The following is a 16,651-nucleotide window of genomic DNA, read 5'->3' as shown; positions in this document are numbered from 1 at the left end:
CAATGTGTCAGTCTGCATTGATGGTTAACCTTTGTGATGCATTGTGTTGGTATGATGTTTAATATCAGTCTGTCTATCTGTATTTGTTGTGATTAAATCTAATATGCTACTGATGTAGGCCTCTTGTACTCAGAAATAGTATCAACATCACATTTTTACTTTCCATTGCTAAATGTCATGCAGATTATTTGATCTATGTTCATGCATCATGCATGTAGCAGCAAAACCAAGATGCAAACCAAGATTTGCGATATTTAATTGGATATTAACAGTGATCTTCATCTCAACGTCAGTGTCCATTTGGAGGGAAGCTGTGTCTCATTGCTAAATTACTTGCTTTAAATAATCAACATAGGCTATCTATCTTTTCCATCGTGTGTGTTTGCGCGCGCGTGCACATGTGTATGTTAGTGTGCGTGCATTGTGTGCACATATGTATGTGTGTGTGTGTTCCATGTCTCATGGATGCAGAGTGAGCCTGTGTGACTGTGAGACCCTGAGCAGCAGGGCCAGATCTCCTGACATCATTGAAGATGACATATCAGATTACTCAAAGGACTGGAATTTGTCCTTGTCCATGATTTAGTACAATTGTTGAATCCTGCAGCATTCTTGTCAAATTCAGGTTTGTGTTTTATTATAAATGAACAATTTGTTTCTGTTTTTTGTTGTTGTGGGGCACACTGTAAATGTGACAGTTTGGCTTTATTCAAACTTTTAAATAGATATAACGATTGTGATGCAATGCCTGTGTTACATAGTTCTAAAGATGTGATATTTCTGCAATGGTCTGATAACAGATAGCTGTTGGGTTCGCTAAAGACAGGATAATAGAAGGAGTGAAAGGGACATGTGTACTTTATCTCTAAATCCTAGTGTTGATAGTGATATTGATCATTCATATGCAACATTATCTCAGAGAATGGGGTATTTTTCTGTGTAGTTAACACTATAAAAATGAGTCCAGTCTTAGCTTAGACATTTAACCTAGATCTTATACAGAGGAAATGGCACATTTCTCAGTTCCTCTTCTGTTCATCTATAGGTGGACATCCCCTGTATTCAGTCTGGTACAGCACATGGTGGACTTGGAGAGACATTTCCCCCTTATATGAATAAACAAGTTAACCACATTCCAGTCTCCAGCCATAACATAATTCTCAGTTCAGACAGAGGCATCCTCAGAATAGCCTTTCTCTATATGTCCGACCCCTCCCAGACCCCTCATGATGTGTTGGCCTGAGGTGTCCTCCCGACCATCCCAACCACCACAAACACAACACTTACCCCAAATGCCTGGAATGGTTGGGATAGCTGATTGAAAGCCCATGTGTTGGTTACAGTGGGTGAGTTATGTTTGTGGCTAACGTGAGGTGTGGTGGATGTGTGTGTGTGTGTGTGCGTGTGTGATAACTGACCCTAGATTTGTGTAGACCTCCTGGGTCAATGCTGTGTCTAGTCACCAAGGGCAAAACCTCTCTCTCTCTCTCTCTCTGTCTGTCTCTCTGTCTGTCTGTCTCTCTGTCTGTCTGTCTGTCGAGGCTGGGGAGGTATGGTTGTTTGGGTGTTGTGGTGTCGTGGGTAGGCCTAGTTCGTGAGGGCTTGCTTGTCGAAACACATTCTCTCGACTGCTTTTTGGAGATCATTCATCGATACTCATTCATTGAATTTTGATATCCAGTTTTGGCACTTGATGATTGTTATCTGTGTATTAATGAACACATAATACATGGAATAGACACACCTCGTCCATGGCGATGGTTCAGGCCACACAGAGTGAGAGGGAGACAGCACAACGAGGCCATACAGTCACTATTTGTGTTGGGCTGCTGAGCTGACAGTTAGAGGGAACACTCTTGTGTGAAGTGGAAGGTTTACGCCGAGAGGCTAGACAGTGTGTGTATTAACGAGAATTTGCATCCCCCTTCGCTCTCCTCCCTCGTTCCTCTCTCTCCTCACCTCACTCTTTCCCCCTCTCACTTTCCCTCTCTCTCTCCCTCTTTCCTCCCTCGGCCTCTCTGTTCACTCTTTTTCTCTCTCTCAGACACACTTGCACATGCACGTACACACGAACGCACGCACACACACCCTCCTCTCCCATCCCTCTCTCCTCTATTCGTTATCTCTCTGCATCTCTTTATCCCTCTCTCCTCTCCTCTTTACCTCTCTTCATCCCTCTCTCCTCTATTCGTTATCTCTCTGCATCTCTTTATTCCTCTCTCCATCCACTCCTCCCTTCATAGCCAGCGACTCAATTGAGTGGGGGCTAATGGAGGCCCCGTCCAGGCCCTGCTGATAAATAATGTAACTTCTTTATAATGCCCCGTCTCTGGGGAGAGAGCAGAGAGCATCATTACTGGCTCCTCATCCTACAGCCCCGGCCCCTAAATTGATTAACAGCACTGACTGAAGCAGCTAGCGCAAAATGATCAATGGGGTTGGTAGGGATTGGTGGCTAGCAGCTAGCGCAGGCTTGGAATTGCACAGGTCAGGCTAACAGGCCTTGTCAATGACATGTGATCATGGGCTAACCTATTAGATCCCTCTGACTCCCATTAATTCTGCCTGGCTATGCTAACTACTCACCAATGGGTTAGCGTTAGCGCCAGTTAGAGCACTAACCCAATACAGGCTGAATGAATGGCAGGCAAGGAAGGGAGATAGATAGATAGCTCTGCCTGGGCACTTTTATGGAGCTCTTGTGTAAACGGCGGCGTGTGTTTCAGCTTAAATGGGCAGAGGGCGGATAAGAGTGGGACCTGTCCGCTACAGATATTTGTGTGATGCTTAATTGGGCCCTACTTGTGTAAGGGAGAGGCGTAACTCTGCATCCCAAATGGCATCCTATTCTCTATATATTACACAACCTATAGGGCCCATAGCAGTATGTGCACTGTGTAGGGAATAGGGTGCCATTTGGGACACACCCTAAGTATGTGTTTGGTAAGAGAGGTTAGAGAAGGGGACGGCTGGACTGGAAGATGTTTGGGAGGTTAATGTGATTTAGGAAAGAAAGAAAAGTGTAGGTCAGGCTTACCTTTTAGGAGGGGGATCGGATATCAGATTATCACAGATCTACGGGGTCGCCTGTAGTAACCAACGACCAGTGATCAAATAATGACTTGTAGTAACCATTTATCAGATAGTGTGTGATCTAGCTTGGTAGTTATTGTGTCTGATGACTAACAAGGTGATACTGAAACCTTACCAATCACATTACCTTTGGTTTCTCATTTACATTTTTACCACTCCTGTTCTCAGAACATTGTGTATAAAGCTAATGTAGGTTTATCAGAGTAGCCCAAACCCTCCCCATTCTATACAGTCCAGAGTAGGGCACAACACCGGCCCCATTCTATACAGTCCAGAGTAGGGAATAACAACACCGGCCCCATTCTATACAGTCCAGAGTAGGACACAACACCGGCCCCATTCTATACAGTCCAGAGTAGGACACAACACCGGCCCCATTGTATACAGTCCAGAGTAGGGCACACTACCGGCCCCATTCTATACAGTCCAGAGTAGGACACAACACCGGCCCCATTCTATACAGTCCAGAGTAGGACACAACACCGGCCCCCATTCTATACAGTCCAGAGTAGGACACAACACCGGCCCCATTGTATACAGTCCAGAGTAGGGCACACTACCGGCCCCATTCTATACAGTCCAGAGTAGGACACAACACCGGCCCCATTGTATACAGTCCAGAGTAGGGCACACTACTGGCCCCATTCTATACAGTCCAGAGTAGGACACAACACCGGCCCCATTGTATACAGTCCAGAGTAGGGCACAACAACGGACCCCATTCTATTTTGACTGGTCCACAGACAACCCCATATGAGCATTGTCTGTTTCAAGCGTGAATACAATCCCATTTTTCCTTTTTCATACAGTAATTGTCACGTTCTGACCTTAGTTCTTTTGTTATGTCTTTGTTTTAGTATGGTCAGGGCGTGAGTTGGGTGGGTTGTCTATGTTCGTTTTTCTATGATTAGCTATTTCTGTGTTTGGCCTGGTATGGTTCTCAATCAGAGGCAGCTGTCAATCGTTGTCCCTGATTGAGAACCATATTTAGGGAGCCTGTTTTCTATTATTTTCTGTCTTTGTGTATGTCACCAGACAGGACTGTTTTGTTTCGTATCATTCTCGTTGTTATTTTTGTTTTAGTGTTCTGAGTTGAATAAATATCGTCATGAACACGTACAACGCTACGCTTTGGTCCGATCCTTGCTACTCCTCGTCAGAAGAAGAGCACGAGCGTGACAGTAATGCTGATCAAACTCTGATCATATATCGGTCATACATTATAGATCCTCCTCAGGTTGGAGATTAGTAGTTTCTAATGATGGTAATTGACAGAAGAAACGTCCTGTCTTTTTTTGGCTGAAATAGCTAAATAAAACGTACCGTTTTTTAACTGTGAGCGAAAGTCACACCTATTCCCTTAAGCTCCTCATGTTTGGAAATACCCAAGTAAGGTCTGGACTGGAGAAATACAGAAGATCTAATCCAAGTGTATGATGTTGTTGACAGTAGGTGATTGTGTAGAGAGCCCTGTCTGTCCAGATGTTCCTGTTACAGTCTATCACTCTCTACTTTCCTGGAATCCTCCATCTGAATTGGATTACGAGTTGTTTTTTTGCAGCTGGTCTGGAGCGTGTGGTGAGATGGGCTGTCGACTAACTGACTGAGTGACTGACTGACTGTCTGACTATCTGCCTGACTTACTGACTGAATGTCTGAGTGACTGACTGTCTGAGTGAGTGAGTGACTGACTATCTCACTGACTTACTGACTGACTGTCTGACTGAGTGACTGTCTGACTATCTGACCGACTATCTGACTGACTGACTATCTGACTATCTGACTGACTGTCAGACTATCTGACCGACTATCTGACTGACTGACTGTTTGACTATCTGACCGACTGTCAGACTGTCTGACCGACTATCTGACTGTCTGACTGACTCTGACAATCTGACTGACTGACTCTCTGTCTGACCGACTGACTGTCTGACTATCTGACCGACTGTCTGACTGTCTGACTGACTATCTGGCCAACTGTTTGACTGACTGTCTGTCTGATTGTCTGACTGACTGTCTGTTTGACTGTCTGACTGTCTGACTGGCCCATCAAAGCAGGGTTGTGTTTGAGATTGACAGACAAGAGCTGTCTTTGGTATTGAGTTGTGTATCATTGCTTTTTAATTTGATCTCCTTTTCCGTTCATGGAAAGGGAATCTCATCCCAGAATGGCGGGAAAACCTGTTAGAGAGAGAATGGTTTATTTCAAATTCAATAATTTACCATTTACAAAGTCATAAATACACAATCAAATCTACAACTTAAAAATACATATTTTCTGTAACGTACAGTACCAGTCAAAAGTTTGGACACACCTACTCATTCAAGGGTTTTTCTTTATTCTTTACTATTTTCTACATTGTAGAACAAGTGTGAAGACATCAACACTATGAAATAACACATATGGAATCATGTAGTAACCAAAAAGGTGTTAAACAAAACAGATTATTCAAAGTAGCCACACTTGGCCTTGTTGACAGCTGTGCACACTCTTGGCATTCTCTCAACCAGCTTCATGAGGTAGTCACTTGGAATGCATTTCAATTAACAGGTGTGTTGTGACAAAGTAGGGGTGGTATACAGAAGATAGCCCTATTTGGTAAAAGACGAAGTCCATATAATGGCAAGAACAGCTCAAATAAGCAAAGAGAAATGACAATCCATCATTACTTTAGGACATGAAGGTCAGTCAATCTGGAACATTTCTAGAAAGTTTGAAATTTTCTTTAAGTGCAGTCGCAAAAAACATCAAGTGCTGTGATGAAACGGGCTCTCATGAGGTCCACAGGAATGAAAGACCCAGAGTTACCTCTGCTGCAGAGGATAAGTTCAGAGAGAAGAGACCTGCTTGGGCCAAGAAACACGAGCAATGGACATTAGACAGGTAGAAATCTGTCATTTAGATGTGTTGGAGAGTGAAGGAATAGTAGCCAACAAGTGCTAAGCATATGTGGGAACTCCTTCAAGACTGTTGGAAAAGCATTCCAGGTGAAGCTGGTTGAGAGAATGCCAAGAGTGTGCAAAGCTGTCATCGAGGTAAAGCGTGGCTACTTTGAAGAATCTAAAATAAACACTTTTTTGGTTACTACATGATTCTATGTGTTATTTCATAGTTTTGATGTCATCACTGTTATTCTACAATGTAGAAAAGAAAAACCCTTGAGTGAGTAGGTGTGTCCAAACTTTTGACTGGTACTGTATATGTATACCGCACAGGAGCTGGTGGTACCTTAATTGAGGACAACGGGCTCGTGGTAATGGAGTGAGTGGAATTTGTGGAATGGTACTATGTGTTTGATTCCATTCCACCTGCGCCGTTCCAGCTATTATTATGAGCTGTCCTCCACTCAGCAGTCTCCACTGGTATACAGAATACATGTAAAGGTCAGGTAAAGATCACATAACAACACTGAGACAACGTTTTTACCATCCCTTTCCAATCATAACCCTTCCCATCCCCCTCCCCTGTCCACCCATGGAGAGGTCGAGAGAGAAGAGAGACATACAGTGCCTTGCGAAAGTATTCGGCCCCCTTGAACTTTGCGACCTTTTGCCACATTTCAGGCTTCAAACATAAAGATATAAAGCTGTATTTTTTTGTGAAGAATCAACAACAAGTGGGACACAATCATGAAGTGGAACGACATTTATTGGATATTTCAAACTTTTTTAACAAATGAAAAACTGAAAAATTGTGCGTGCAAAATTATTCAGCCCCCTTAAGTTAATACTTTGTAGCGCCACCTTTTGCTGCGATTACAGCTGTAAGTCGCTTGGGGTATGTCTCTATCAGTTTTGCACATCGAGAGATGTTTTTTCCCATTCCTCCTTGCAAAACAGCTCGAGCTCAGTGAGGTTGGATGGAGAGCATTTGTATAACAGCAGTTTTCAGTTCTTTCCACAGATTCTCGAGTGGATTCAGGTCTGGACTTTGACTTGGCCATTCTAACACCTGGATATGTTTCTTTTTGAACCATTCCATTGTAGATTTTGCTTTATGTTTTGGATCATTGTCTTGTTGGAAGACAAATCTCTGTCCCAGTCTCAGGTCTTTTGCAGACTCCATCAGGTTTTCTTCCAGAATGGTCCTGTATTTGGCTCCATCCATCTTCCCATCAATTTTAACCATCTTCCCTGTCCCTGCTGAAGAAAAGCAGGCCCAAACCATGATGCTGCCACCACCATGTTTGACAGTGGGGATGGTGTGTTCAGGGTGATGAGCTGTACTGCTTTTACGCCAAACATAACGTTTTGCATTGTTGCCAAAAAGTTCAATTTTGGTTTAATCTGACCAGAGCACCTTCTTCCAGATGTTTGGTATGTCTCCCAGGTGGCTTGTGGCAAACTTTAAACTACACTTTTTATGGATATCTTTAAGAAATGGCTTTCTTCTTGCCACTCTTCCATAAAGGCCAGATTTGTGCAATATACGACTGATTGTTGTCCTATGGACAGAGTCTCCCACCTCAGCTGTAGATCTCTGCAGTTCATCCAGAGTGATCATGGGCCTCTTGGCTGCATCTCTGATCAGTCTTCTCCTTGTATGAGCTGAAAGTTTAGAGGGACGGCCAGGTCTTGGTAGATTTGCAGTGGTCTGATACTCCTTCCATTTCAATATTATCGCTTGCACAGTGCTCCTTGGGATGTTTAAAGCTTGGGAAATCTTTTTGTATCCAAATCCGGCTTTAAACTTCTTCACAACAGTATCTCGGACCTGCCTGGTGTGTTCCTTGTCCTTCATGATGCTCTCTGCGCTTTTAACGGACCTCTGAGACTATCACAGTGCAGGTGCATTTATACGGAGACTTGATTACACACAGGTGGATTGTATTTATCATCATTAGTCATTTAGGTCAACATTGGATCATTCAGAGATCCTCACTGAACTTCTGGAGAGAGTTTGCTGCACTGAAAGTAAAGGGGCTGAATAATTTTGATTTGTTAAAAAAGTTTGAAATATCCAATAAATGTCGTTCCACTTCATGATTGTGTCCCACTTGTTGTTGATTCTTCACAAAAAAATACAGTTTTATATCTTTATGTTTGAAGCCTGAAATGTGGTAAAAGGTCGCAAAGTTCAAGGGGCTCCTTGCAGACTGACAGCTCCTTGCAGACTGACAGCACAGGCTGCTCCGAACAGGCAGGAGGCTCCAGCAGCGCTGTAGAGGAGTAAGGCTCTGATAGCGCTGAACAGGCGGGAGACTCCGACAGCGCAGGAGGGAAGGAAGGCTCTGATAGCGCTGAACAGACAGGAGACTCCGGTAGCGCAGGAGAGGAGAAAGGCTCCAACAGCGCAGGAGAGGCGGGAGACTCCGACAGCGCAGGAGAGGCGAGGCGCACTGTAGGCCTGATGCGTGGTGCTGGCACTGGTGATACTGGAGCGAGGACACGCACAGGAAGCCTGGTGCGGGGACCTGCTACCGGAGGACTGGAGTGTGGAGGTGGCACAGGATGTGCAAGGCTAGGGATGTGCACAGGAGGCCTGGTGCATGAGGCTGGCACCAACTTCACCAGCCGACTAACACGCACCTCAGGACGAGTATGGAGCGCTAACTCAGGTGCCATCAAATCCCCGACACGATCCGTCGGACGAATATGGTATCTATAGCACCAAGCTAGCAACTCCCTCATTACTCTCCACTCCACTTTCCCCATTAACTCCTTCACGGTCTCTGCTTCGCTCACCTCTAACACCGGCTCTGGTTCTGGTCTCCTCCTTGGCTCCTCACGATAAACAAGGAGAGTTGGCTCAGGTCCATCTCCTGACTCAGCCACTCTCCCTCTGAGCCCCCCCCCCCCCCCCCAATACATTTTTTGGGGTGACTCTCGTGTTTCGCTCTGCGCCGCCGTGTCTGTTTCTCCAACTCCATTCGCCTATAGCCTTCTTCGCACTGCTCTAGCGAATCCCATGCGGGCTCCTGCACTCTCTCTGGGTCGGCCGCCCACCTGTCGATTTCTTCCCACGTCGTATACTCCATGCCATTGCTGTCCATAACGTCCTCCCTTGTCCATTCCTCCTTTCGCTTTTCCTGCCTGTTACCACGCCGCTCGGTCCGTATGTGGTGGGTGATTCTGTAACGGCGTTCTTCGTTTGTCGAAAGAGAGTCGGACCGAAATGCAGCGTGGTGGTTAATCATGATCTTTAATGAAAAAAGTGACGATACATGAAATAACTAATAAATACAAAAACAACAAACGGAACGTGAAACTATTACAGCCTATCTGGTGAACACTACACAGAGACAGGAACAATCACCCACGAAATACAAAGCGAAACCCAGGCTACCTAAATACGGTTCCCAATCAGAGGCAACGAGAATCACCTGACTCCAGATTGAGAACCGCCTCAGGCAGCCAAGCCTAACTAGACACACCCCTAATCATAGCAATCCCAAATCCTATAAAACCCCAATACGAAACCAAACACATAAACCCATGTCACACCCTGGCCTGACCAAAATATATAACGAAAACACAAAACACTATGACCAAGGCGTGACACTTGGGAGCAATTTCCAAATGTCTGATGAAGGTACCATGTTCATCTGTACAAACAATAGTACACAAGTTTAAACACCATGGGACCACGCAGCCGTCATAACGCTCAGGAAGGAGATGCGTTCTGTCTCCTAGAGATGAACGTACTTTGGTGCGAAAAGTGCAAATCAATCCCAGAACAACAGCAAAGGACCTTGTGAAGATGCTGGAGTAAACAGGTACAAAAGAATCTATATCCACAGTAAAACGAGTTATATATCGACATAACCTGAAAGGCCGCTCAGCAAGGAAGAAGCCACTGCTCCAAAACCACCATAGAAAAGCCAGACTACGGTTTGCAACAGCACATGGGGACAAAGATCGTACTTTTTGGAGAAATGTTCTCTGGTCTGATGAAACAAAAATATAACTGTTTTGCCAGAATGACCATAGTTATGTTTGGAGGAAAAAGGGGGAGGCTTGCAAGCCGAAGAACACCATCCCAACCGTGACTAACGGGGGTGGCAGCATCATGTTGTGGGGGTGCTTTGCTGCAGGTGGGACTGGTGCACTTCACAAAATAGATGGCATCATGAGGAAGGGAAATTATGTGGATGTATTGAAGCAATATCTCAAGACATCAGTCAGGAAGTTAAAGCTTGGTCGCAAATGGGTCTTCCAAATGGACAATGACCCCAAAGCATACTTCCAAAGTTGTGACAAAATGGCTTAAGGACAACAAGTCAAGGTATTGGAGTGGCCATCACAAAGCCCTGGCCTCAATCCTATAGAAAATTTGTGGGCAGAACTGAAAAAGCGTGTGTGAGCAAGGAGGCCTACAAACAGCTCTGTCAGGAGGAATGGGCCAAAATTCACCCAACTTATTGTGGGAAGCTTGTGGAAGGCTACCTGAAACATTTGACCTAAGTTGAACAATTTAAAGCCAATGCTACCAAATACTAATTGAGTGTATGTAAACTTCTGACCCACTAGGAATGTGATGAAATAAATAAAAGCTGAAATAAATCACTCTCTACTATTATTCTGACATGTCACATTCTTAAAATAAATTGGTGATCCTAACTGACCTAAGACAGGGAATTTTTTACTAGGATTAAATGTCAGGAATTGTGAAAATCTGAGTTTAAATGTGTTTGGCTAAGGTGTATGTAAACTTCCTACATCAACTGTACTTCCTCCCACATGGCTGAAACACAATGCTGCTCCAATGTGGTGTCATGGGAGTGGATCTGGCCCTGGTCAGCAGCAGGCCAGACAGAGGATATCTGCCCTCAAGCCCAGGTTTACCTTGATGTAGCTTATCTCTCACTCACTCACTCACTCACTCACTCACACACTCACACACTCACACACTCACACACACACACACACACACACACACACACACACACACACACACACACACACACACACACAATAAAACATACCCTCGCATACATACCTCTCCCCACCCCTTACACCGCTTTTTAAATTAGTAAATGTGTTTGCGCGGCTAGGCTAAATATAGGAGGAGCTTTCAGCTTCCCTGTCAGCGTGGTTAGCAATAGCAGGCCTCCAATGGCACCCCGCCACACACACACACACACACACACACACACACACACACACACACACACACACACACACCCAGCTGTTATAAACAGCAGCTGTTCTCACAGAACCATCACTGCCTGTTAGTCTGTAGTAGTAGTACTAGCAGTAGTACTACTAGTAGTAGTAGTAGTAGCAGTAATAATAGTAGTAGTAGTAGTAGTAGTAGTAGCAGCAGTAGTAGTAGTAATGGTAGTAGTAGTAGTAATAGTAGTAGTGGCAGTAGTAATAGTAGCAGTAGTAGTGGCAGTAGTAATAGTAGCAGTAGTAATAGTAGTAGTCATTGTAGCAGTAGTAGTAGCAGCAGCAGTAGTAGTAGTAGTGGTAATAGTAGTAATAGTAGTAGTCATTGTAGCAGCAGCAGTAGTAGTGGTAATAGTAGTAATAGTAGTAGTCATTGTAGCAGCAGCAGTAGTAGTAGTAGTAGTGGTAATAGTAGCAGCAGTAGTGGTAATAGTAGTAGTAGTAATAGTAGCAGCAGCAGTAGTAGTAATAATAGTAGCAGTAGTAATAGTAGCAGTAGTAGTAGTAGTAGTAGTAGTAGTAGTATTAGTAGGAATAGTAATAGTAGTAGCGGTAGTAATAGTAGTAGTAGTAGTAATAGTAGCAGCAGCAGTAGTAATACTAGTAGTAGTAGTAGTAGTAGTAGTGGTAATAGTAGTAGTAGTAGTGGTAATAGTAGTAGTAGTAGTGGTAATAGTAGTAGTAATAGTAGCAGCAGTAGTATTAGTAGTAGTAATAATAGTAGTAGTAGCAGTAGTAGGAATAGTAATAGTAGCAGCAGTAGTAGTAATATTAGAGGTAGTAGTAGTAATAGTAGCAGCAGTAGTAATACTAGTAGTAGTAATAGTAGCAGCAGTAGTAATAGTAGCAGTAGTTATAGTAGTAGCAGCAGTAGTAGTAATAATATTAGAGGTAGTAGTAGTAGTAGTAGTAGTAGTAGTAGTAGTAATAGTAGCATCAGTAGTAATACTAGTAGTAGTAATAGTAGCAGCAGTAGTAATAGTAGCAGTAGTTATAGTAGTAGCAGCAGTAGTAGTAATAATATTAGAGGTAGTAGTAGTAGTAGTAGTAGTAGCAGCAGTAGTAATACTAGTAGTAGTAATAGTAGCAGCAGTAGTAATAGTAGCAGTAGTTATAGTAGTAGCAGCAGTAGTAGTAATAATATTAGAGGTAGTAGTAGTAGTAATAATATTAGAGGTAGTAGTAGCAGCAGTAGTAGTAATAATATTAGAGGTAGTAATAGTAGCAGCAGCAGTAGTAGTAATAATAGTAGCAGTAGTAATAGTAGCAGTAGTAGTAGTAGTAGTAGTATTAGTAGGAATAGTAATAGTAGTAGCGGTAGTAATAGTAGTAGTAGTAGTAATAGTAGCAGCAGCAGTAGTAATACTAGTAGTAGCAGTTGTAATAGTAGTAGTAGTGGTAGTAGTAGTAGTAGTAGTAGTAGTAGTAGTAGTGGTAATAATAGTAGTAGTAGTAGTAGTAGTAGTGGTAATAGTAGTAGTAGTAGTAGTAGTAGTGGTAATAGTAGTAGTAATAATAGTAGTAGTAGCAGTAGTGGGAATAGCAGTAGTAGTAATATTAGAGGTAGTAGTAGTAGTAATAGTAGCAGCAGTAGTAATAGTAGCAGTAGTTATAGTAGTAGCAGCAGTAGTAGTAATAATATTAGAGGTAGTAGTAGTAGTAGCAGCAGTAGTAGTAATAATATTAGAGGTAGTAGTAGTAGTAATAGTAGTAGTAGTAGCAGCAGCAGCAGCAGTAGTGATAATAGTAGTAGCAGCAGTAGTAATAGTAGCAGCAGTAGTATTAGTAGTAGTAGCAGTAGTAGGAATAGTAATAGTAGCAGTAGTAGTAGCAGCAGTAGTAGTAATATTAGAGGTAGTAGTAGTAGTAATAGTAGCAGCAGTAGTAATACTAGTAGTAGTAATAGTAGCAGCAGTAGTAATAGTAGCAGTAGTAATAGTAGTAGTAGCAGCAGCAGCAGTAGTGATAATAGTAGTAGCAGCAGTAGTAATAGTAGTAGTAGTAGTAATATCAGTAGCAGTGGTAATAGTATTAGTATTATTAGTAGCAGTAGTAGTTGTAGTAGTAGTAGTAGCAGCAGTAGTGGTAATAGTAGTAGTAGTAATAGTAGCAGCAGTAGTAATAGTAGTAGTAGCAGTAGTAATAGTAGTGGTAATAGTAGTAGTAGTAGCAGCAGTAATGGTAATAGTAGTAATAGTAGCAGCAGGAGTAGTAATAATAGTAGTAGTAATAGTAGCAGTAGCAGTAGTGATACTAGCAGCAGCAGTAGTAATAATAGTAGTAGTAGTAGTAGCAGCAGTAGTAGTAATATTAGTATGAGTAGTAGTAATAGCAGTAGCAATGGTAATAGTATTAGTATAGTAGTTGTAGTAGTAGAAGTAGCAGCAGTAGTGGTAGTAGCAGCAGTATTAATAGCAGTAGTAGCAGTAATATTAGCAGTAGTAGTAGTAGCAGCAGTAATCGTAGTAGAGCAGTGGTTGTAGTAATAGTAGTAGTAGTAGTAGTAGTAATAATAGTAGCAGCAGCAGTAGTAATACTAGTAGTAGCAGTTGTAATAGTAGTAGTAGTGGTAATAGTAGTAGTAGTAGCAGCAGTAGTGGTAATAGTAGTAGTAATAGTAGCAGCAGTAGTAATACTAGTAGTAGCAATAGTAGCAGCAGCAGTAGTTATAGTAGTAGCAGCAGTAGTAGTAATACTATTAGAGGTAGTAGTAGTAGTAATAGTAGTAGTAGTAGTAGTAGCAGCAGCAGCAGTAGTGATAATAGTAGTAGCAGCAGTAGTAATAGTAGTAGTAGTAGTAATATCAGTAGCAGTGGTAATAGTATTAGTATTATTAGTAGCAGTAGTAGCAGTAGTAGTAGTAGTAGTAGCAGGTAATAGTAGTAGTAGTAGTAATAGTAGCAGCAGTAGTAATAGTAGTAGTAGCAGTAGTAATAGTAGTGGTAATAGTAGTAGTAGTAGCAGCAGTAGTGGTAAAAGTAGTAGTAATAGTAGCAGCAGCAGTAGTGGTAATAGTAGTAATAGTAGCAGCAGGAGTAGTAATAATAGTAGTAGTAATAGTAGCAGTAGTGATACTAGCAGCAGCAGTAGTAATAATAGTAGTAGTAGTAATATTAGTAATAGTATGAGTAGTAGTAATAGCAGTAGCAATGGTAATAGTATTAGTATAGTAGTAGTAGAAGTAGCAGCAGTAGTGGTAGTAGCAGCAGTGGTTGTAGTAATAGTAGTAGTAGTATTAGTAATAGTAGCAGTAGTAGTAGTAGTAGTAATATTAGAGGTAGTAGTAGTAGCAGCAGTAGTAGTAATATTAGAGGTAGTAGTAGTAGTAATAGTAGCAGCAGTAGTAATAGTAGTAGTAGTAATAGTAGCAGCAGCAGTAGTAATAGTAGCAGTAGTTATAGTAGTAGTAGCAGCAGTAGTAGTAATAATATTAAAGGTAGTAGTAGTAGTAGTAATAGTAGTAGCAGCAGCAGCAGTAGTGATAATAGTAGTAGCAGCAGTAGTAATAGTAGTAGTTGTAGTAATATCAGTAGCAGTGGTAATAGTATTAGTATAAATAGTAGCAGTAGTAGTAGTAGTAGTAGTAGTAGTAGAAGTAGCAGCAGCAGTATTAGTAGCAGTAGTAGTAGTATTAGTAGCAGCAGTAATCATAGTAATAGTAGTAGTAGTATTAGTAGCAGTGGGAATAGTAGTAGTAGCAGCAGGAGTAGTAGTAGTAGTACCACTACTAATAGTAGTAGTAGTAGTAGCAGTAATAGTAATAGTAGCAGTATTAATAGTAGTAGTAGTAATAATATTAGTAGTAGTAGCAGTAGTAATAGTAGTAGTAGTATCGGTAGTAGTAGTAAACAGTAGTAGTAGTAGCAGTAGAAATAGCTGCCATAGTAGTAGTATTAGTAGTAGTAGTGGTAGCAGCAGTAGTAGTAATAGTAGCAACAGCAGTATTAATAGTAGTAGTGGTAGCAGCAGCAGTAGCAGCAGCAATAGTAATAATAGTAGTAGTAATAGTAGCAGCAGCAGCAGTAGTATTAGTAGTAGAAGTAGCAGTAGTAGTAGCAGCAGCAATAGTAGTAGTAGTAGTAATAGTAGTAGTAGCATTAGGAATAGTAGTGTAGTAGTAGCAGCAGGAGTAGTAGTAGTACTACAAATTGTAGTAATAGTAGTAGTAGTAATGGTAGCAGTAGTAATAGTAGTAGCAGTATTAATGGTAGTAGTAATATTAGTAGTAGCAGTAGTAATAGTAGTAGCAGTAGTAATAGTATCAGTAGTAATAGTAGGTGTAGTATCAGTAGTAGTAGTAAACAGTAGTAGTAGTAGTAGTAATGGTAGCAGTAGTAGTAGTAGTAATAATAGTAGCAACAGCAGTATTAATAGTAGTAGTAGTAGCAGTTGTAGTAGTAGTAGTAGTAGTAGTAGTAGTAGTAGTAGTAGCAGCAGCAGTAGTAATAATAGTAGTAGTAGTAATAGTAGCAGCAGCAGCAGTAGTATTAGTAGTAGAAGTAGCAGCAGCAGTATTAATAGCAGTAGTAGCAGTAGTAGTAGTAGCAGCAATAGTAGTAGTAGTAATAGTAGTAGTAGTAGTAGTAGTAATAGTAGTAGTAGTATTAGTAGCAGCAGGAGTAGTAATAGTAGTAGTAGTAGTACTACTAATAGTAGTAATAGTAGTAGTAGTAGTAGTAATGGTAGCAGTAGTAATAGTAGTATCAGTATTAATGGTAGTAGTAATATTAGTAGTAGCAGTAGTAATAGTAGTAGCAGTAGTAATAGTAGCAGTAGTAGTACTAGTATCAGTAGTAATAGTAGGTGTAGTATCAGTAGTAGTAGTAGTAAACAGTAATAGTAGTAGTAGTAATGGTAGCAGTAGTAATAGTATTAGCAGTATTAATGGTAGTAGTAATATTAGTAGTAGCAGTAGTAATATTACTAGTAGTAGTAATAGTAGCAGTAGTAGTACTAGTATCAGTAGTAATAGTAGGTGTAGTAGCAGTAGTAGTAGTAGTAGTGGTAGTAGTAATAGCTGCCATAGTAGTAGTATTGTTATTATTAGTAGTAGCAGCAGTAATAGTAATAGTAGTAGTAGCAACAGCAGTCGTAATAGTAGTAGCAGTTGTAATAGTAGTAGTAATAGTATCAGTTGTAATAGTAGGTGTAGTATCAGTAGTAGTAGTAAACAGTAATAGTAGTAGTAGTAATGGTAGCAGTAGTAATAGTATTAGCAGTATTAATGGTAGTAGTAATATTAGTAGTAGCAGTAGTAATAGTACTAGCAGTAGCAATAGTAGCAGTAGTAGTACTAGTATCAGTAGTAATAGTAGGTGTAGTATCAGTAGTAGTAGTAGTAGTAGTAGTGGTAGTAGTAATAGCTGCCATAGTAGTATTATTATTATTATTAGTAGTAGTAGTATTAGTAGCAGCAGTAATAGTAGTAGTAGCAACAGCAGTCGTA

General features: G+C 41.4%; 1 protein-coding gene across 1 annotated transcript in view; it reads left to right on the top strand.

Moving 5' to 3' along the window:
* The window catches only part of LOC116376559 (mothers against decapentaplegic homolog 1), a 34,390-nt gene that overhangs the window by 397 nt on the left and 17,342 nt on the right, over positions 1 to 16,651 (top strand). The window lies entirely within an intron of this gene.

This window comes from Oncorhynchus kisutch, linkage group LG12, assembly GCF_002021735.2.
Source record: "Oncorhynchus kisutch isolate 150728-3 linkage group LG12, Okis_V2, whole genome shotgun sequence".
In the NCBI taxonomy this organism is placed as follows: domain Eukaryota; kingdom Metazoa; phylum Chordata; class Actinopteri; order Salmoniformes; family Salmonidae; genus Oncorhynchus; species Oncorhynchus kisutch.
This window is presented reverse-complemented; position numbering and strand designations above follow the sequence as displayed.